Source organism: Acinonyx jubatus, chromosome C2, assembly GCF_027475565.1.
Source record: "Acinonyx jubatus isolate Ajub_Pintada_27869175 chromosome C2, VMU_Ajub_asm_v1.0, whole genome shotgun sequence".
NCBI lineage: Eukaryota > Metazoa > Chordata > Mammalia > Carnivora > Felidae > Acinonyx > Acinonyx jubatus.
Window position 1 is genome coordinate 49103436 of NC_069384.1, and position 23083 is coordinate 49126518.

At 37.0% G+C, this 23083-nt stretch overlaps 1 protein-coding gene across 9 annotated transcripts in view; it reads left to right on the top strand.

Moving 5' to 3' along the window:
- The window catches only part of ZPLD1 (zona pellucida like domain containing 1), a 536164-nt gene that overhangs the window by 400863 nt on the left and 112218 nt on the right, over positions 1 to 23083 (top strand). For all 9 annotated transcript variants that reach the window (XM_053220795.1, XM_053220791.1, XM_053220793.1 and 6 more), the window contains one exon: positions 5214 to 5384. The gene's annotated coding sequence lies outside the window, so the exon portion shown is untranslated. The remainder of the gene's footprint in view (positions 1 to 5213; positions 5385 to 23083) is intronic.

Consider the following 23083-nt stretch of genomic DNA (forward strand, 5'->3'; position numbering starts at 1 on the left):
TAATTGAGATTATTGCCCTGCCATTTTTGAGATGACCAGCCTTTATTCCTTCTTAAATCTTTAGATTTTAAAATTATACCACCCATGACAGATACTATTAAACTTAGTCTGAACTCATTTCTGCATTAAGAAAACAGATCTTGGTGGCTGTCACTGGAAAAGTGTTATATATCTTGAAGCATAAAAAGACCCCCTTTTCCCTCTAGCTAAGCAGAAACTAAGGAGGATGTAAATCCTTGTGGAAGAATTCCTACCAGATCTTCCCCCTAGGGATAGGATAGCTAAAGAAAAAGTTGTAAAGAGTTGAGTAGGTAATGGGATTTTTTCTTACCTTTGAGAGGCTGAAAGTGAAGGATGATGGAAAGCTCTGAGATAATGTGAAGTTTGGTGTTATTCCTCATTTAGTTCCAGACTGGTAATTTGTAAATTTTGGCATGCATCTGAATCTTGTGAATGGCTGGTTAAAACACAAATCACTGAGTCGAATTCCTAGAGGTTCAGATTTAGTAATTCCTGTGTGTGGCATAGGAATTAGTTCCAGGGCGATTCTGTTGCTGTAGATCTAGAGATCACATTTCAAACCACGAATAAATTGCATTATTTTTGTCTTTGGGGGAGTTTTTGTGTTTGTAGGGTGGAGAGGAGGGAGTTAAATTACATTTATTGGACATTCTGGTAGTTCAGTAGAAACTTGAAAGTGAATTTTGGCCAATGGAATGTGAATACAATCTTAAATGCCATCTCCATGTTCCGCCCTTAAAATGTCCCATGTGATCCTCCATATTCTTGGCCAGCTGAATGCAAAAGATTGAGAAAAGGCTTGAGACAAAAACTTCCATGCCATATTCTGCTAATTATTCTCCTTTGAAGAAGACTATTGGACCTTAACTGCCCACTGTGAATGGTGTCATGTTATAATAGAGAAAAAGATAGGATAAAATTTCCCAGAGAGGGAAAGGATAGGACCTGAGGTCCCAAGGTGGGGAAAAACACAAATTTTGGAACAATGCTGGGAGCATCTGACCACAGCAAACCCCCTCAGGTGTAAGGCTCCTCTTAAGAGTATAACAGATACCACCTACTCCCCCTCAGGTTCCTCTCAGGAATTTGACAAAAGACCTGACTAAAAATAAGTAGTAGACCATAAAAAATATGACCCACAAGGAATGGTATGACCCCTCATACAATGGAAACTGTGTCACTGGTTTTATCATTTATCCTTTCGCCCCAAAACACAGGTGGCTTAACAGAGCAGTGGAATGGCCTATTAGATACATAGTTACAAAGCTGCCTGGGTGACAACACTTGTGGATTTGAGGAACTATCATAAATGATGCAATATATGCTTTAAACCAATGACCATGCAGAATGTTAATACCAGAGTCTAGGAACCAAGGGTTTTAAGTAGATTTATTCACTCATCCCAAATAATCCTCTCCAAATTTATTCTTTCTCTTTCTGAATCTTTTTGGTCCTGTTGGTATGAAAACTCTTATTTCCTAAAAGGGAATGATCACAATAGGAGACTAAAACAGAATTCCAATTCATTGGAATCAGAGATTGCCATATGTTACCTTTGGCCTCTTCAGGCCGCTCAACCGAAAAGCAAATAAAGGAATTGCTCTCCTGACTGCAGTGACTGATTCTAGTTATCAAGGTGAAACAGGGTTGCTGCTACACAATTGTGGTAAGGAAGACTGGAACCCAGGGAATTTTAGGTACCTCTTTAGGTACCTCTTGGTACTTGATGGCAAATGGGAAGAGTTCATGGATGGCTATGGTAACTTAATAGTCATGGCCAAAAGATACCAGTGAAAGCTTATCTTTGAGAGCATGGAGTTGGATACTTGGGTATATGTAAAACAAAAGGGGTGGTTAGATGCTTCCTGAATTCACTTTCACCTTTAAGACTAAGCATCTCTCTAACTTCCAAGCAAGAGGCTCCTTTATACTTCAGATTCCATTACATCATGGTAGCTGGGATATAAGCTTTCTCTTGAAACTCTGTCTTGTTCTTTTACTTTTCTTAAGTCTAACAATCAATCACCTAGTTCAAATGGGAATTTAAGATGTAAAAATACATGGGAAAGGTATGAAGATGAATAAGGATCTTTAGTGTTAAAATTTGAAATAGATTACATGGCAAGTCATAGTTGTACTATCTCATCATTTGAATTAACTTGACTTGATTTTGTTTGGTAAGTGGTGTCTTAACAGGCTGTACTCTAAATAGATCCTTACTGGGTTTATTAGATTCCTCATTTAACAATCGTGTTTGGGGTCATTAGTCTTTGCTTACTGGTTCTCAGACTAACCCAAGAGTTCAAAGTCAAATCTGCTTTCTTATTACCTGGTTTCTAAAAGATTTCCCCAATAGCTACCAAATAAAATCTCTTTACAAACTTAATATGATTTACCTGTACAAAAAAAGGCTTATATGTCTTTTCCAGCTGACTTGCCTCTGGACAATAACACACACACACACACACACACACACACACACACACACACATATATATATTTGGTGGGTCCTGTCTGACCTGCTCCAATTATACTGCCCTTGGCTCTTGAGCTCCTTTTTATCTAAGAGTTTTTTTGTTTTCCTTCATCAATGATCCCAGTGTTTATGGAGCTGAACTTCCTCCTCACTTATTTTATGTCTGGTGAGAAAATCCAGGGAGTCCCAATACAGCCCAGAATAGTTGTGAAAATAATTGTGTTTCTAAAATTAAATTTGTATTATGATTATTTGGCCTGGACCAAAGGTAAATTACATGGTGCAGGAGACATAAACTGTTATAGTTGTGTCAAGGGGAGTCCAATTTGGTCTGATCCTCTCATTTTGTCGATAAGAATATATGAGGTCCTCAGGATTGCTTAGTGCCTTATTAGGAGCCCGAGTCCAAACATTCCTTCTGATTTTGGTTCAGTGAAAATTCTCTAACATCATGCTGCTGCTCTGATATTATTTTTAGGGTGTAGAGCTTGTAATTTTCAGATCCCAAATTTTATTCAGTAACCTTTCATATATGCACAGTATTTTATAGCTGGTAAACAACTTGATAAGTAATACCTACAGTTAAAAGGCAATTATATATTTTTTTCAAACCTTCCACCCTTTTTTAAAGAGCAGGTTTTACTACATTTCCCTTTTCCCTGAACAACTGTCATTAATTAAGATTGTTCTAAGAGACCAAAACACAGGAAAGATATAAATTTTAGGTAGAAAAAATCATTTTTGTCTTTATTTTACAGATTTTATTTTGTCCCTGCAAAGTTTTTTAGGATGCCCTAGAAATTTATAATACAGGAACTCAAACAAAGATGTTTTCTGAACATGGCCCATTGTTCTGTTACTCCACATTCAGGCAAATTTTAGATTTACTGATTTAAATTATATGAGGGATAGTTGTCGGACCATACATTGGATTCGTTTTCTTGGTTTTTGATATCTGAGTAAGCCACCCTACTAATAAATGGAGCTTGTCCTGCAGTCTTTTGGCAGCTGTGTATCATAGTTGGTTAAACAATGCTGAGGGCTTCCAGTAATGGGTGAAGTTTCAAAAATCTCTGTATGGCTCTGGGGCTATGTACAAAAGCCATATCTGGACATGTAAAGTGGGAAATTGAAATGATTTATGTATCTTGATAATTCAAATAAATGTTCCAACATTCACCTCAATTATCTTGAATCTGTAAGAAAATGTGTTATGTTTGAATTAGTATGAAAACTGCCTCAGTGTTTTATTCCAATTTACATGTCCAGATATAACTTTTGGGTAATAATAATAGTGATGGCCTCCATTATGTTCCAGGTACTATTAGGTGATTTTCATATATTATTTCTAACCCTTATACCAACCCCACAAACTAAGCATCATTATTCCCATTTTACCCATGAGGAAACTAAGCATATAGAGGTTATAGGATTTATGAAGAGCTTGAAGTAGTAATTTGCTTTGAGTAAATTGGCAAAGTGACGAAAGAAAGCAATACATGTTGTTAAATCTCAGGAAATGAATAAATGCTTGCAACATTATTTATCAGTTTGAAAAGACAGGAAGTCCAAAGTCTTTGTGATTCAAGATTAAAGTCTTCACTCCTTTTGCATGACCAAAGTATGATGGTGATTTTGGTCTCTGCCTTCCTTTCTTTGTGACTTTAGATCATTATGCTTGTTTTTTCTTTCATTTTTTAAAGTTTAATTTCATTTTCCAAATCTTCAAGTGCCTAAATTAAAACTAAAAGACTCAAAGGAAGAAAAAAAGATACTGTGTTCTGTATAAAACAACATATGTCAAAATACCAAGTTACATCCTCCTTTTAAGGCAATAATTTGCACAACCAAGCTATGTTTGAATGCATTAACTTGCTAGAATTTTGACAGAGGCAGTCTGTGTGCACAAATCCCTCGAATACTGATGGGATTGTGATTATACCCTGAAAAGAGAGGAGCCTGAATACAGATTTTAGAGGACCAGAAAGTGTTTAATGTCTCATTGTTTGCATCGAGATTCTAAATCACATTCAAGTCCTCGACTCTGATCTTCATATCAATGCACAAATGGAACAGAAGAGAAAAGCCAGGAAAGCTGTTTTCTGAGTGAAACACTGATTTTGTTCTCATGTTACCAGCAAGAGACCATTTGGGATATTTAAGCCTGAGGTTGAGTGCTCTGCATTTGTTAGAGCTCCTCAATGTTTGAAATGGGTTTTCCCTTTAGGGAGCCCATCCATTTGGACAAGTGCTACATCAGATCAAAAGACATGGGAAGAGGTATTTTGCACACAGATTGAATTTTTTTCTGGCAAAATAACATAGCTTTTTTAGCACAACATTGTCTATTCTCTACCGAGTGTTCCTTTTTTTTTTTTAAATAGTTGGAGTCTGTTTTCCAAAAAGTGTCAGGCTTTTCTCATGTGGCGAATTGGCTAGCAGCCACCTGGAGATCATTTGAAATGAAAGCTGGCGTTATGGGATTTAGTTTCTCAGCTCCAGTTGGTATTGTTTTCTAGTTTATTAAATGTTGATCACGTTGCTCATTTTATTGAAATTATCAGTCATCATATTTTTGTATTACTATTTGAGAAACACAAATACTAACTAATACAATCTTTTAAACTTTGGGCTATAATGATATTCTGTTAAAAATGTCATGGAACTAATAAGAAATCATGTCTATGTTTTTTTTTTTTTTAATTATCTCTTTCAGTTGAAAGAAATGCAGAGTCATTAGCGTCTTAAGCCAATCATCACCCTAAAATGGTTTGAAGGGAGATATGGTAAACCCAAATCACTGTTTTAACTATAATGAAAGGTCAACCCAGCAATGGAAAGCAATGGACACATTTTATTTCCAAATGGTGATGCTGATCCATTTCAGGTGAGCATTGTTTACAAGAACCTGGAACACAAATCCTGGGCTGTGTGCTATGGTTAAACCAATACCAGGTAGTTGGACACAGCTCCAGAAAGAGTGCCACTGTAGAGGCAGAGTAGGGAATGGAGAAAATGAGGGAAGAAGGGCTTTATCTGCTTTCCTCCACTGTGCATTTAGGAGAATTCCTGGCATGAATGATACAGTTTTCCTGTTGTCATTAGCAATAGCCGCCAATCATGGTTAATCATCTACTTCCAAAATGAAAAGAGAGTTGGCCAAAGTGCAGTTGGAACCACTGCTGCCACATCCCTGGGGATGTTACCGGAAACTTTACAAATTCTTGTTTCCAAACCACTGTTTTGATACAACATAATGGGAAATTGGAGCAATTATTCAGATAATATGTGCAAATAGTGCATTTTCACCTTTGGTTTATTGAAGACAAATCTTCATCTTCTTAGTCACAGTTTTTCCTGACTTGTAGTACTTCTTGCTAGAACCACTAACTTTGCTGAGATTCTACTTCAGTTGTGTTTCACTCCCTCTACATCTTGTCTTGAAAGGTGCCTGCAATCCATTAGTTGCTGGCTAGCTATTCATTGTTTTTAAAGCTAATTATTTTCTTTGTAAATATACGGCAGTATAGTACAGCAGTTAGAACATGATCTAGTTTCAGACTGTCTAAATTCACATATTGCCTCCTCCATTCGATGGCTGTATGCAACTCACTCAGCTCTCTGGGCTTTCATTTCTTTGTCTATGAAATGAGGATGATAATATGACCAATCTCGTGAGCTAATATATACCTGTGCAAATTTGTCAGAACACTGAAATGCTTCACATTGATTGATAAATAGCTAAAGCCTCAGGCCCCCAGGATGCCTCTCCTTCTCAGTGCAGCTTTGCTTTTCGCTGTGATTCTACTCAGTTGAGGGCCTCTAGGATGCTGTCCCAACACTATGTCCCCTATCTGTCCTCACAAGTCAGTGCCCATGTTGTACCTGTTAATAAATGTTTTTATTTAACATCACCCTATTTATACAGTTGTTGCAAATTTTAGATTATTTCATATATTTCATATATTTAATATTTGATACATTTTAATGATGTTAATATATTTAGAATAGTACATAGTGCCCATTAAGCACTGTCCAAGTTGCTATTATAAATAGATTGTAAGTTTTACAAGGCAAGGGCAGTATCTTCTATGTATTTTGCACATTTCCCTAAGCACAGTGCAGTAGGTGGGCAATCTCTTCATTCTTTTTTTAAATTAAATTAAGTCAAATTAAATTTAACTAAATTCTAACTAAATTAAATTAACCAAATTTAATTTTCTTGTGGTCAGAGCACAACACAAGATCTACTTAGTAAACCTTTACGTGTACAATACATTATTAACTATAGGCTAATGTTGCACAACAGATCTCTAGGCTCATTCACCTTGCATAACTGAAACTTTATACCATTGAAAAACAACTAACTCCCTAGTTTTCCCTCTCCCCCAGCTCCTGGTAACCACTATTTTACTCTCTGTTACTATGAGTTTAACAATTCTAGATACCTCATATAAGTGGAATCATTCAGTATTTGTCCTTCTGTAAATGGCTAATTTCACTTAGCATATATGCTCAAGGTTCATCCATGTTGTCACATATTGCAGAATTTCCTTATTTTTTTGAGGCTGGATAAACTTCCATTGTACAAAAATACCATATTTCTTTGCATTCATCTGTTGATAGACATTTATTTACTTATTAATTTTTTTAATGTTTATTTATTTTTTAGAGAGAGAGCATGAGCAGGGGATGGGCAGAGAGAGAGAGAGAGAGAGAGAGAGAGAGAGAGAGAGAGAATCTGAATCAGGCTTCAGACTCTGAGCTGTCACCACATAGTCCAACACAGGGCTTGAGCCCACAAACCACGAGATCATGACCTGAGCCCAAGTCAGATGCCTAATCCACTGAGCCACCCAGCCTCCCCTGTTGATGGACATTTAGGTTGATTTCACGTCTTGACTACTGTGAATAATGCTGCAATGTACATGGGGACACTAATATCTCTTTGAGATACTGATTTTAATATTTTTGGATAAATACCCAGAAGTGGGATTGCTGGATCATGTGATAGTTCTATTTTTGATTTGTGAAGAGATGTCCATACTATTTCCATAATGGTGGCACCATTTTGCATTCTGACCAATAGCATGCAAGGGTTCTGATTTCTTCACATCCTTACTAACACTTAATTGTCTTTTTGATTATCTTGACAGATGTGAGGTGCTATCTCATTGTGGTTTTGATTTATATCTCCCTGGTGATTAGTGATGTTGAATATCTTTTCATATACCTGTTTGTCTTTGGAGGAATGTCTATTCAATGACTTTGTTCATTTAAAAAAGTCAGTTTTTTTGGTTGTTTTGTTTGTTTGTTTGTTTGTTTGCTATCGAGTTGTAAAAGTTCCTTGTATATTTGGAAATGATTTTGCATCTGTGTTCAGCAGAGATATTGGCCTATAGTTTTCTGTGGTGTCTTATCTTTGTCTGGCATTGGTAGCAGGGTAATGTTGGCTTTATAAAATGAATTTAGAAGTGTCTCCTCCTCTTCAATTTTTTTTTGTAAGAGTTTGAGAAAGATGCTCATTAGTTCTTCTTTAAATGTTTGATAAAATTCAGCAGTGAAGCCATCTGGTCCTGGGCTTTTCTTTGTTGAGAGTTTTTGATTAATGATTCAGTCTCCGTATTAGTTAATATCTGTTCAGACTTTCTGTTTCTTCATGATTCAGTCTTGGTAGATTGTATGTCTAAGAATTTATCCATTTCTTCTACATTATCCTTGAAATTCTTGAGTTTGGAGTACAATTTTTCATAGTAGTCTTTTATGATCCTTTTTATTTCTGTGGCATCAATTATAATCTCTTCTTTCACTTCTGATTTTATTTATTTTAATTTTCTCTTTTTTTTCTTAGTAAGTTCAGCTAAAGACTTCTCAATTTTGTTTATATTTTCAAAAGACCTACTCTTACTTTGGTCAAAAAATTTCCATTGTTTTCTATTTTCTGTTTTATTTATTTCTGCTCAAATCTTTATTTTTTTCCTTCTGATAACTTATGGCTTAGTTTGTTCTTCTTTTTATGTTCCTTGAGGTATAACATTGTTTATTTGAGATCTTTCTTCATATTTAATGTAGGCATTTATCACTATAAATTTCCCTCTTAGTACTGCTTTTACTATATCATAAAAGTTTTGGTAAGTTGTGTTTTTGTTTCTATTTGTCTCAAGATATTTGCTAATGTCTCTTTTGACTTCTTCTTTTAGTCATTTGTTATTCAAGATCATATTGTTTAAGTTTCACATATGTGTGAATTTTCCAGTTTTGCTTCCGCTATTGATTTTTAGTTTAATTCCATTGTGGTTGGAAAAACTACTTGGTTTGATTTCAGTCTTCTTAAATGTGTTGAGATTTTTTTGTGAAGTAACATGTGATCTATCCTGGAGCATATTCTGTGTATACTTAAGAAGAATGAGAATTCTGCTGCTATTAGGTGGAATGTTCTATATATCATTCATTCATTTATACATTTTTTTATTCATTTAGTCAACAAAAAAATCTGTCAAGTACCTTCTAAGTTACAGACACTGTTCTCAATATTTGGAAAATGTTAGTGAACAAAACAGACAAAAATACCTGCCTTCATGGAACACACTTTCTAGTTGGAGGAGACCTAAAATAAGCAATAAATGTGAAAAGTAAGTAATGTACAGTATGTCTGAAGTGATAAATGTGTTGACCCTTGACTACCAAATAATCTGATGAGTAAACAAAATTAAATTTATTTGATCTATTGTAGTAAGGGCAAACACTACCTTGACAGAGGTGTGGTAGTGTCTCAAAGGTGGCAGATTTGTAAAGTGCGTTTATCATGTTTGGGGCCTGAAATCAAGTGGTTTAAGATGCCTCTTTCAGGGTGCCTGGGTGGCTCAGACAGTTGAGTGTCTGACTCATGATTTTGGCTCAGGTCATGATCTCACAGTTCATGGGATTGAGCCCCATGTTGGGCTCTGTGCTGACAGCATGGAGCCTGCTTGGGATTCTCTCTCTCTTTCTCTCTCTATACCTATTCCACTTGCATTCTCTCTCTCTCTCTTTCTTTCTCTCTCTCTCCTGTCAAAATAAATAAACTTAAAAGAAAGATGTGTCTTTCATGGTGGGAAATTTACTGGGATTAGACAGAATTTGTAATATAATAACATCAGTAGAAGGATTCTTGAAAAGTAAACTCTTGTTTGATAAGTGTGAACAGTCTATTGCCTGATAGGAGAGATGATCACCCAGATGAGTACTGTCTGGTTTAATCAGTTTGCATTTCCTGAAGCAAAGAGTGAAGCTGTTTATTGGATTATAGTCTTATCTTCTGGGGTAAAAATGTGGTATGTCATGTTCATATTGGGGCGTCAGGTCTCAAAAAGACTCTGTGCTGCCAGCACAGGGCCCCATGTGGGGCTCAACCCACTAACGGTGAGATCATGACCTGGGCCGAAGTCAAGAGTTAGACGCTTAACCAACTGAGCTACCCAGGCACCCTGGCAAAATATTTCTAATGGAAAATATACTTTGGGTTTGAATTTCCTAAAAATTCTCTCAGTACTCAGCTTTATTCCAGATGGAGAAGGCTGGTTTAAATGTAGGTAAATAAGAAGCTCAAGGAAGGGTGAGGTGTTAAATTTAAACATTTGTCATAAAGTCAATTTTGAAATTCTTTTCTCCTTTAATCTGAATTTCAGTTAACTGAGGTGTGCTCTAAATCTGCAAATGAGACATTTTTTTCTTTTCCTAACCTGGCTTAATTTCTGTGCATTAACAATATCCATTCAAATAACCGACTGATAATTTTTGCTTTTGTTTAACAAAGCACTATATTCTCCATTTTTCTTTGTCTCCATAACTTTCTTAGAAATTAGTTTCAATATTTGCATTTTAAGAAATATTATTTCATGCTGTGGGTAATTTTTCTTCTTTTTCAATCTTACAATCTTGGTGACAGCTTAGAAAGATTTACATTGTCCCTAACCAGTATCGTGGGAAAATCTACCTTGAAATGGATCCATTTAACTTTATCAATAGCTAATGTAAGCCAGGTGCATACTTTTTGTTCTTTCCATAAGCCACTATATTCAAAAAGGAAATAATTGGGAATGAATTATTCTCTTTTATAATTCAGCAAGAGATTTTTTAAAAAAGTTTTTCTTTCCTTTTCACAATGAAGAGTAGTTGTCATAGCAAAGCTAAAAACCACCACACTGCAGTCCAGTGTTAGATTTATCTTTGGACCATGAATGGACTTTTCATTATTGGGTAGATTACTGAAACATAGATGTACTCTTTGTACTAACCATATGTTATTAAGGCACACTGTATAACCCTGGGATTCCAAATGAAAGAGACAACGCATAGGGTAAATTACATCAGATATGGGCTGAAGAAGGGAATTTGTGATTCCATTCTTCCCGTAGTTATAACTATATAAATTCATCCAAATTCAATAGAAAAAGAATCTTGTTGGTCTCCCAATGGACTATGAGTTAAAATTAGAGCAGGTACTGATCTGCTAATTTGCACTGCTGAACACACAGTGGGTAGTCATTATAATATTTGTTGACTGATTAATTGACCTCTATTTTTGCAGTTGGAGAAGCAGATGAGTGATATATCATCCTGATTTTGTCCTTGGCTCTGTTACATGAGTTTATGCCACTTAGTTTTCCATTACCATGAACCTTCTACCCTAATGTATCCTTGTGATCCTGGGCTCAAGATCAGAAGTGAAGGAAATTTCATTCTAACATGGAAACATACATTTCAGACATTTTCAATTCTCATTAACTACTAGTTCTATATCTTATTAATATTAGTAAGTCTTTAGATTTGTGCTTTTATTCCCTAGTAAAATTTTACCTAAATGTTTTTTTTTTTTTTTGTGCCACTATCTGTGTTATATTTGTGTAACAACCATTGATTGGAATCTTCTGAAGCATTATTATAGCTCTGTCATTACTTGAAATTTCCAAATAAGGAAGCTGGGGGTTAAAGATGGAAAGGAAGTTGTCTAGTTTAATAAACATAGGTATTATTTTTTCAAATACTCTAAATGCCAGAAGACTTACTGATATAATTATCCGTGTTCATCTACTTACCAACCATATTGCCTCCAAGTTCCTCAGGGACAGTGAGACATTTCATCTGAATGGGGCTTAGATGTCACTGGAGGACCACTATTTATTTCATTATTCTTTGGTGGCCTAACCTAATTTATCCTTTACGGTCAAGAGGCATATCTTCTATTAGAAACACTATCAATAAACTTCAATATCAAGAGTTTCCTAATATCCTCGAGATTTGTACAACCCACAGCTAGCAGAGAACTCAGAATCTTTAGTGCCTTCTAAGAGATTGTCTGCTGGAATTGAGTATGTACACAGCTAGGCTAGATTACTATGCTTATAGTCAAACATCAGAATAATCTTATTAATCTCACACATGCTTGTCATGGTGTAAGCTCTTGGAGACTTTTTCTAAAGGATACAGCAACCCAGTCATTATCCCAGTCAACACCCATTGGTAAAATGATTGGGTAGAATCTGTGACCTGTTGCTAGCTAATTCTATGTAAGCCTTCTGTAGCAAAGAGGCTCAAGTGAAATAATTCATCGGGGTTATCTAAAGAAATAAAGGCCTATATTGATTTTATTGCTTGTGTATACCATCAAAAAGGGAACTATTACAAAATTCCATATAATTCAAACTAGTTTTAAATAAAATCTATCATCTTGCAAATTCCTTGGCCAATTATTCCAACAAGTAAAACAATTTTCATGCTTCATGGAAAAGAAGATTAATACTTTTACAAGTCATATTTTCCATATTTACTTGTATTCCATTTTTCCACTGATTTCCTTGTTCAACCTAATTTACCCTTGTGCCCATGGGGTAATTCTAATGTACATTGCTTTGGGAAGCCATCATAAATTTCTCTTGACATTAAAATTGCTTACAAAAATATGATTGCTGTGTATTCAAGTTCAGTATAGCTATGAGTTTGAGGTCAGTAATTACTTCTGCTAGACTTCCTATTAGGAACTTTACAGCGAGAGGTGTTCACTAAAAAGTAAAGTAAACAAAGTACATTTTCATGTCAGAAATGCATTTTACTCTTGTCATGGTTAAGTGATAGTGAATAATAGATGGGCAGAAATAATATTACTTATTTGCATTTAAGAAATCCAATCATTGCCAACTGTGTCCACCCTATTCCAAATTGCTCCTCAAGGTCCCTGAATTTTTCAGGTCATCCGGGCCACCCAGGGCAAAATGGCAAAGGAGGTAAATTTGCCTTGACAAAAAATTCCTCTTTCTCTTGCTTGCAGTTGGGCTTCTGCCTTCATTACTCCTTTAAGTAATAACTCCATTCATTTATTGTCTTTACATTTAGTGTGAATTAAGTTCATATCTACTTTTCCTGGAATATTTTCCTTTTAAGTCTGTTCTCTGAATGTGTTATTGGAGACTTTGCCTACAGTTCCAAGAAATACAGGATTCTGATCAGTTTCTGTTACGCAGACTGGATATATGTTAGTATTCATTTCAAAATCTCTCTAATTTCTTTACAAGGAGTGTATAGTATTAGCTGCAGTTTCTCTCATAATATCCTCTTTTCATTCCAGAATACACTATGACTAAATGTATATTTATTTGCTTTAAATTAAAAGAATATAGCACCTTTATGTATATTATCCCTTCAGTAATTGTTTTTCATATCTCTGTTCATATTTCACCTTTAAATAAATAAGTTCTTCCTTTTCTAAATTTTGCTTGGTCTCCTCTCTGTTACATTTTCACACATCTATTATTTTAAACATTTTTTGGTGACACACTATGTATTCTAAAGAAAAAACAGCTGTAAGCAGGTGAACTTGAGTAATCTCTTATTGGTGAATAACACATTAGAAATAATGATAAAACTCATAATATTTTTATTTTAAATGAAGGACATAATATATCAAAGATAAATATCAGTATATATAAAAATAAAGACAATATTGGACAAAGAGACAAATTTGAGTTAGGAAAAAAAGCACTGAATTTTAAATGCTTTTCCATCTTCCCAAATGATGATTAACATGGCATTATTGGTTATGAGGGCTCAGCAATTTGGGAAAAAATTGCTCTTCTTTCTCAGTGCTTTAATTAGAAGAGGCAAATAAGATAAGCGCTCCATTGAAATACAATGAAGTTCTTTTCCTTCCGAAATGCTTCTGTGGTGGTGCCCACTGTGATTTCATCTCAGTCTTTCAGGCTCCACCCTCAAGCATGGTTTTGTTGCCCTGGTCATTAATATTGACATAAAACCATCAATAGACAGGCTAACTTTTATAAATAGAATTAATGTATTATTAAAAATTCTGGAAGATAAAATGCTACATACAATGACAGTCTTCAATTTACCCAACCTTTCTCTGCTTCTCTCTCCACCTTTACATGCGTGTGTGCACACATTTGCACACGTGTGCATGCACACACACACACACACAGTGTCATACATGCAGACCCTGAGAATATGGTATATCTCTAAGTTCACTGTAAGTAATGCAGGTGATTGCTGCAGTTTACCAAGAAGCAGGCTTTGGAGAATTAGTAAATATCCCTAGAAGGGAAGGGACAATACCTATGCCATAGGTCTTAAGCAAACTTCTGAGAATGTATTCATGCCATGTCCACATACTCATGTCAGAGGTCTGCCTTGACTTATTTTGAGAACCACTGAAGCTCTGGAGCTCTTTTTATTTTCAGGGACTCAGTTTCCTTTGGGTTTTATCCTCCCAACTTGCATGAACACACGTTTCTTTTTTTTTCTTTTTATTTTTTTTTTTACTGTTCAATTAGTTTTATTATTCTTTTTTTAAAATATATGAAATTTATTGTCAAATTGGTTTCCATACAACACCCAGTGCTCATCCCAAAAGATACCCTCTTCAATACCCATCACCCACCCTCCCCTTCCTCCCACCCCCCATCAGCCCTCAGTTTGTTCTCAGTTTTTTAAGAGTCTCTTATGCTTTGGCTCTCTCCCACTCTAACCTCTTTTTTTTTTCCTTCCCCTGCCCCATGGGTTCCTGTTAAGTTTCTCAGGATCCACATAAGAGTGAAAACACATGGTATCTGTCTTTCTCTGAATGACTTATTTCACTTAGCATACAGTCTCCAGTTCCATCCATGTTGCTACAAAAGGCCATATTTCATTCTTTCTCATTGCCACATAGTACTCCATTGATGAACACACATTTCTATCCAATGTTCTCAGGTTATGTAGCATATTCCTTGCTGTATCTTAACAGTGTGTCTATGTAGTTGTCACACCCTTTATATTGACTCACATCTCAATCCTCTTGTTTCTGCTTGCCTAGCTTGTCCACTGGTGAATTCACTGGATCTCGCCACTTACAGGATTCACTTACCCCATTTTCTCAGACGGTGCAAACCCTAGTTACCATGCCAACCCTCCCAGATAGACCATAGACTCGTTTCTTGATAAACATGTAATTAGGAAAGAATTTAAGAAGCTCCATTCTATCCATTCCAGTTTGGCTGGGAATTTGCTCTGGCGCATCTTCCTTATTTTTTGACTGAGGATACAGTCATTGAACCATTCTTACTATGAGATTTATCTGGAAAATTTTTTTTTTCTAATGACTGGGACTTTCACATAGTTCTTTCATCAAAGTTCTTTCTAACAGAGAATAGGCCTGTTACAACTGATTTCCTGAATCCAGGATCACTTTCTGTGCCTCCATTTATTATACTGAGCTTCTGTATGATTGCTATTTCATGTTTTATACTAAAATCCCTCATCTTCCCTTAAAGACTGGGAGCCTCACTCCTTCCTAAAGATGGAGGACAGCTCCTAACATCCAGCAACTCACCTTGATGTCTATTGTCAATGTGGGTTTTAGAGTATCATTACCACCTGGATACTCTCATCGCTGTTTTTCACACACCTCTTGGCACATTTCATACTCCTTAGAAATTGAGGGCTTATCAAATGTGCTTGAGACTACATAATCCCTTTGCCACTGTGTCTTGCCTTCCCAGAAACTGTCATTTTCAAAACTTTTTACCATGCCCGCCCAGTTCTGTGTCATGCCAATTCAGCCTTAGATATGAGAACATACATCTTACTTCATATGCTGAAACACTGATAATATTTCATAGAGATTTGAAGGTACTACTGATATAGAGACAATCTTCTTTTTTGAAATTTATGGCAGAATAGAATCTTCAAGAAAGCTCACTTTGGTCTTCCCTACCACTGTTGTTTCATCTTCTTAGTTCATGCAACTGTACTTTTGCCAAGTCCGCCATCTCTGATAATGCCCATTGTCTGTGTATCAATGGCTATCTTTCTTCACCAAAGTCAGAGATGTGCAATTGCTGGGTAGGCAAGGCCTCATACTATTCTTGGAATGAAACTTGATTCAGAAGGATCTTTATCTTTCATTAAGACAGGAGAACTAGACACTTGGTTTGCTTTGATATACATATGTGGAGTGTATGTATGGGTTTGTGCGTGTATGTGTGTGTGTGCACATATATATGATGGAATATTATTCAGCCATAAAAAAGATAAGATCTTTTTTTTCAAAAAAATTATTGTCTATTTATTTATTTATTTTTTTATTTTTTCAATATATGAAGTTTATTGTCAAATTGGTTTCCATACAACACCCAGTACTCAACCCAAAAGGTGCCCTCCTCAATACCCATCACCCACCCTCCCCTCCCTCCCACCCCCCATCAACCCTCAGTTTGTTCTCAGTTTTTAAGAGTCTCTTATGCTTTGGCTCTCTTCCACTCTAACCTCTTTTTTTTTCCTTCCCCTCCCCCATGGGTTTCTGTTAAGTTTCTCAGGATCCACATAAGAGTGAAACCATATGGTATCTGTCTTTCTCTGTATGGCTTATTTCACTTAGCATCACACTCTCCAGTTCCATCCATGTTGCTACAAAGGGCCATACTTCATTCTTTCTCATTGCCACGTAGTACTCCATTGTGTATATAAACCACGATTTCTTTATCCATTCATCAGTTGATGGACATTTAGGCTCTTTCCATAATTTGGTTATTGTTGAGAATGCTGCTATAAACATTGCGGTACAAGTGCCCCTATGCATCAGTACTCCTGTATCCCTTGGGTAAATTCCTAGCAGTGCTATTGCTGGGTCATAGGGTAAGTCTATTTTTAATATTTTGAGGAACCTCCACACTGTTTTCCAGAGTGGCTGCACCAATTTGCATTCCCACCAACAGTGCAAGAGGGTTGCCGTTTCTCCACATTCTCGCCAGTATCTATAGTCTCCTGATTTGTTCATTTTGGCCACTCTGACTGGCGTGAGGTGATATCTGAGTGTGGTTTTGATTTGTATTTCCCTGATGAGGAGCGACGTTGAACATCTTTTCATGTGCCTGTTGGCCATCCAGATGTCTTCTTTAGAGAAGTGTCTATTCATGTTTTCTGCCCATTTCTTCACTGGGTTATTTGTTTTTCGGGTGTGGAGTTTGGTGAGCTCTTTATAGATTTTGGATACTAGCCCTTTGTCCGATATGTCATTTGCAAATATCTTTTCCCATTCCGTTGGTTGCCTTTTAGTTTTGTTGGTTGTTTCCTTTGCTGTGCAGAAGCTTTTTATCTTCATAAGGTCCCAGTAGTTCATTTTTGCTTTTAATTCCCTTGCCTTTGGGGATGTGTCAAGTAAGAAATTGCTGCGGTTGAGGTCAGAGAGGTCTTTTCCTGCTTTCTCCTCTAGGGTTTTGATGGTTTCCTGTCTCACATTCAGGTCCTTTATCCATTTTGAGTTTATCTTTGTGAATGGTGTGAAAAAGTGGTCTAGTTTCAATCTTCTGCATGTTGCTGTCCAGTTCTCCCTGCATCATTTGTTAAAGAGACTATCTTTTTTCCATTGGATATTCTTTCCTGCTTTGTCAAAGATTAGTTGGCCATACATTTGTGGGTCTAGTTCTGGGGTTTCTATTCTATTCCATTGGTCTATGTGTCTGTTTTTGTGCCAATACCATGCTGTCTTGATGATTACAGCTTGGTAGTAGAGGCTAAAGTCTGGGATTGTGATGCCTCCTGCTTTGGTCTTCTTCAAAATTACTTTGGCTATTCGGGGCCTTTTGTGGTTGCATATGAATTTTAGGATTGCTTGTTGTAGTTTCGAGAAGAATGCTGGTGCAATTTTGATTGGGATTGCATTGAATGTGTAGATAGCTTTGGGTAGTATTGACATTTTGACAATATTTATTCTCCCAATCCATGAGCATGGAATGTTTTTCCATTTCTTTATATCTTCTTCAATTACCTTCATAAGCTTTCTATAGTTTTCAGCCTACGGATCTTTTGCATCTTTGGTTAGATTTATTCCTAGGTATTTTATGCTTCTTGGTGCAATTGTGAATGGGATCAGTTTCTTCATTTGTCTTTCTGTTGCCTCATTATTAGTGTATAAGAATGCAACTGATTTCTGTACATTGATTTTGTATCCTGCAACTTTGCTAAATTCATGTATCAGTTCCAGCAGACATTTGGTGGAGTCTATCGGATTTTCCATGTATAATATCATGTCATCTGCAAAAAGTGAAAGCTTAACTTCATCTTTGCCAATTTTGATGCCTTTGATTTCCTTTAATTGTCTGATTGCTGATGCTAGGACTTCCAACACTATGTTAAACAACAGCGGTGAGAATGGACATCCCTGTTGTGTTCCTGATCTCAGGGAAAACGCTCTCAGTTTTTCCCCATTGAGGATGATGTTAGTGGTGGGCTTTTCATAAATGGCTTTTATGATCTTTAAGTATGTTCCTTCTATCCCCACATTCTCGAGTGTTTTTATCAAGAAAGGTTGCTGAATTTTGTCAAAGGCCTTTTCTGCATCGATTGACAGGATCATATGGTTCGTATCTTTTCTTTTATTAATGTGATGTATCACATTGATTGATTTGTGAATGTTGAACCAGCCCTGCATCCCAGGAATGAATCCCACTTGATCATCGTGAATAATTCTTTTTATATGCTGTTGAATTCGATTTGCTAGTATCTTATTGAGAATTTTTGCATCCATATTCATCAGGGATATTGGCCTGTAGTTCTCTTTTTTTACTGGGTCTCTGTCTGGTTTAGGAATCAAAGTAATACTGGCTTCATAGAGTGAGTCTGGAAGTTTTCCTTCCCTTTCTATTTTTTGGAATACCTTGAGAAGGATAGGTATTATCTCTGCTTTAAACATCTGGTAGAACGCCCCTGGGAAGCCATCTGGTCCTGGACTCTTATTTGTTGGGAGATTTTTGATAACTGATTCAATTTCTTCGCTGGTTATGGGTCTGTTCAAGCTTTCTGTTTCCTCCTGATTGAGTTTTGGAAGCATGTGGGTGTTTAGGAATTTGTCCATTTCTGCCAGGTTGTCCAGTTTGTTGGCATATAGTTTTTCATAGTATTCCCTGATAATTGTTTGTATCTCTGAGGGATTGGTTGTAATAATTCCATTTTAATTCATGATTTTATCTATTTGGGTCATCTCCCTTTTCTTTTTGAGAAGCCTGGCTAGAGGTTTATCAATTTTGTTTATTTTTTCAAAAAACCAACGCTTGGTTTTGTTTATCTGCTCTACAGTTTAGATTCTACAGTTTTTTTAGATTCTATATTGTTTATTTCTGCTCTGATCTTTATTAATTCTCTTCTTCTGCTGGATTTAAGCTGTCTTTGCTGTTCTGCTTCTATTTCCTTTAGGTGTGCTGTTAGATTCTGTATTTGGGATTTTTCTTGTTTCTTGAGATAGGCCTGGATTGCAATGTATTTTCCTTTCAGGACTGCCTTCGCTGCATCCCAAAGCATTTGGATTGTTGTATTTTCATTTTCGTTTGTTTCCATATATTTTTTTAATTTCTTCTCTAATTGCCTGGTTGACCCATTCATTCTTCAGTAGGGTGTTCTTTAACCTCCATGCTTTTGGAGGTTTTCCAGACTTTTTCCTGTGGTTGATTTCAAGCTTCATAGCACTGTGGTCTGAAAGTGTGCATGGTATGATTTCAATTCTTGTATACTTATGAAGGGCTGTTTTGTGACCCAGTATGTGATCTATCTTGGAGAATGTTCCATGTGCACTGGAGAAGAAGGTATATTCTGTTGCTTTGGGATGCAGAGTTCTAAATATATCTGTCGAGTCCATCTGATCCAATGTATCATTCAGGGCCCTTGTTTCGTTATTGACCGTGTGTCTAGATGATCTATTCATTTCTGTAAGTGGAGTGTTAAAGTCCCCTGCAATTACCACATTCTTATCAATAAGGTTGCTTATGTTTGTGAGTAATTGTTTTATATATTTGGGGCCTCCTGTATTCGGCGCATAGACATTTATAATTGTTAGCTCTTCCTGATCAATAGACCCTATGATTATTATATAATGCCCTTCTTCATCTCTTGTTACAGCCTTTAATTTAAAGTCTAGTTTGTCTGATATAAGTATGGCTACTCCAGCTCTCTTTTGGCTTCCTGTAGCATGATAAATAGTTCTCCATCCCCTCACTCTGAATCTGAAGGTGTCCTCAGGTCTAAAATGAGTCTCTTGTAGACAGCAAATAGATGGGTCTTGTTTTTTTATCCATTCTGATACCCTATGTCTTTTGGTTGGCACATTTAGTCCATTTACATTCAGTGTTATAGAAAAATATGGGTTTAGTGTCATTGTGATGTCTGTAGGTTTCATGCTTGTAGCGATGTCTCTGGTACTTTGTCTCACAGGATCCCCCTTAGGATCTCTTGTAGGGCTGGTTTAGTAGTGATGAATTCCTTCAGTTTTTGTTTGTTTGGGAAGACCTTTATCTCTCCTTCTATTCTAAATGACAGACTTGCTGGATAAAGGATTCTCGGCTGCATATTTTTTCTGTTCATCACATTGAAGATCTCCTGCCATTCCTTTCTGGCCTGCCAAGTTTCAGTAGAGAGATCGATCAGGAGTCTTATAGGTCTCCCTTTATATGTTAGAGCACGTTTATCTCTAGCTGCTTTCAGAATTTTCTCTTTATCCTTGTATTTTGCCAGTTTCACTATGATATGTCATGCAGAAGATCGATTCAAGTTACGTCTGAAGGGAGTTCTCTGTGCCTCTTGGATTTCAATGCCTTTTTCCTTCCCCAGATCCGGGAAGTTCTCAGCTATTATTTCTTCAAGTGTACCTTCAGCACCTTTCCCTCTCTCTTCCTCTTCTGGAATACCAATTATGCGTATATTATTTCTCTTCAGTGCATCACTTAGTTCTCTAATTTTCCCCTCATACTCCTGGATTTTTTTATCTCTCTTTTTCTCAGCTTCTTCTTTTTCCATAATTTTATCTTCTAGTTCACCTATTCTCTCCTCTGCCTCTTCAATCCGAGCCGTAGTTGTCTCCATTTTATTTTGCAGTTCTTTGATCGCATTTTTTAGCTCCTCCTGGCTGTTCCTTAGTCCCTTGATCTCTGTAGCAAGAGATTTTCTGCTGTCCTTTATACTGTTTTCAAGCCCAGGGATTAATTTTATGACTATCATTCTAAATTCACTTTCTGTTATATTGTTTAAATCATTTTTGATCAGTTTGTTAGCTGTTGTTATTTCTGGACATTTTTCTGAGGGGAATTCTTCTGTTTCTCATTTTGGATAGTCCCTGGAGTGGTGCGGGACTGCGGGGCACTTCCCTGTGCTGTCTTAAATAACTTGCATTGGTGGGCGGGGCCACAGTCAGACCTGAAGTCTGCCCCCAGCGCACTGCTGGGGCCACAGTCAAACTGGTGTGTGCCTTCTCTTCCCTCATCTTAGGGACGGAATTCACTGTGGGGTGGTGTGGCCTGTCTGGGCTACTTGCATACTGCCAGGCTTGTGGTGCTGGGGATCTGGCGTATTAGCTGGGGTGGATCAGCAAGGTGCACATGGGTGAGAGGGGCAGGCTCAGCTCGCTTTTCCTTTGGAGATCCGCTTCGGGAGGGGCCCTGTGGCACCGGGAGGGAGTCAGACCCGCTGGAGGGAAGGATCCGAAGAAGCACAGTGTTGGGTGTTTGTGCGGTGCAAGCAAGTTCCCTGGCAGGAACTGGTTCCCTTTGGGATTTTGGCTGGGGGCTGGGCGACGGAGATGGCGCTGGCGAGCGCCTTTGTTCCCAACCAAGCTGAGCTCTGTCATCTGGGGCTCAACAACTCTCCCTCCCTTTGTCGTCCAGCCCTCCCGCTCTCCCACCAGAGCTGTTAGCTTATAACCTTCCAGATGTCAAGTCCTGCTTGCGGTGGGAACACACTCCGTCCGGCCCCTCCGCTTTTGCCAGCCAGAATCAAGGGCTCTGCTTGGCCGGCAGGCTACCCCTCCACCCCGGCTCCCTCCCGCCAGTCCATATAGCGCGCACCACCTCGCTGCCCTTCTTACCCTCTTCCGTGGGCCTCTCGTCTGCGCTTGGCTCCAGAAACTCCATTCTGCTAGTGTTCTGGTGGTTTTCTGGGTTATTTAGGCAGGTGTAGGTGGAATCTAAGAGATCAGAAGGACACGCAGTGAGCCCAGCATCCTCCTACACCGCCATCTTCCCAGGATCCCTCTCAAAAAGATAAGATCTTGACATTTGTGACAATATGGACGGACCTGGAGGGTATTATACAAAATGAAGTAAATCAGACAGAAAAGATAAATACCATATGATTTCACTTCTATGTGAAATGTAAAACAGACAAACAACACAAATGAATAAATGAACAAAAAACATAATCAGATCTGTAAATACAGAGAACAAACTGATGGTCGTCAAAGGGGAGGGAGGTGAGAGATGGGCAAAATGAGTGAAGGAGAATGAAAGATACAAATTTCCAGTTGTAGGATAAATAAGTCATGAGAATAAAAGGTACAACATACAGAATATAGTCAATAGCACTGTAATAACATTGTATGGTGACAGAAGATAACTACACTTGTGGTGAGCATAGCATAACATGGAGACTTGCCAAATCACTATGCTGTATACCTGAAACTGATGTAACATTGTGTCAACTATACTCAAATAAAAACAAACAAAACAAAACAAATAAACAAAATAGGAGAATTGTCCATCTTCTTGAGCATCATCTCAGACTATCTTGTTACTAAGCTGTCATTCTTTAAATTCAAATCCATAGTCTTACATTTTTAGCTAAGTTGCTACATAATTGGAGAAAAGATATCCCCCCAAAAGAAAGCTTTTTGGAAGAATATAGCACTCTCCTGTTCAAGAAGCCCTGAGAATATGCTGGAAACAGGGACTGGAATATTAATATATTGACTGCTTCACATTGTACAAAGAATATTATTTTTCACAATTTTGAAAAATGCACTCATGGAAATTACCTACGGTACATGTTTTAGATTGATAAAGTCAGCAATACGTTTCAATTAGCTCAAATTATTATACATATGTTATATATATGTATATGACAATCATATTTATTAACATTATTTATCATATCATATGCAAATCTCAATATTACAGAAAGATAAAAATAAGAAAATTTGTAAAACTTGGTATTATTGAAATCTGGTACCTGAAAATATAAAAATATATCTTAAGATGATACAGAAGCAAACTCATATTAGAATTAATATGGATTAGAAGC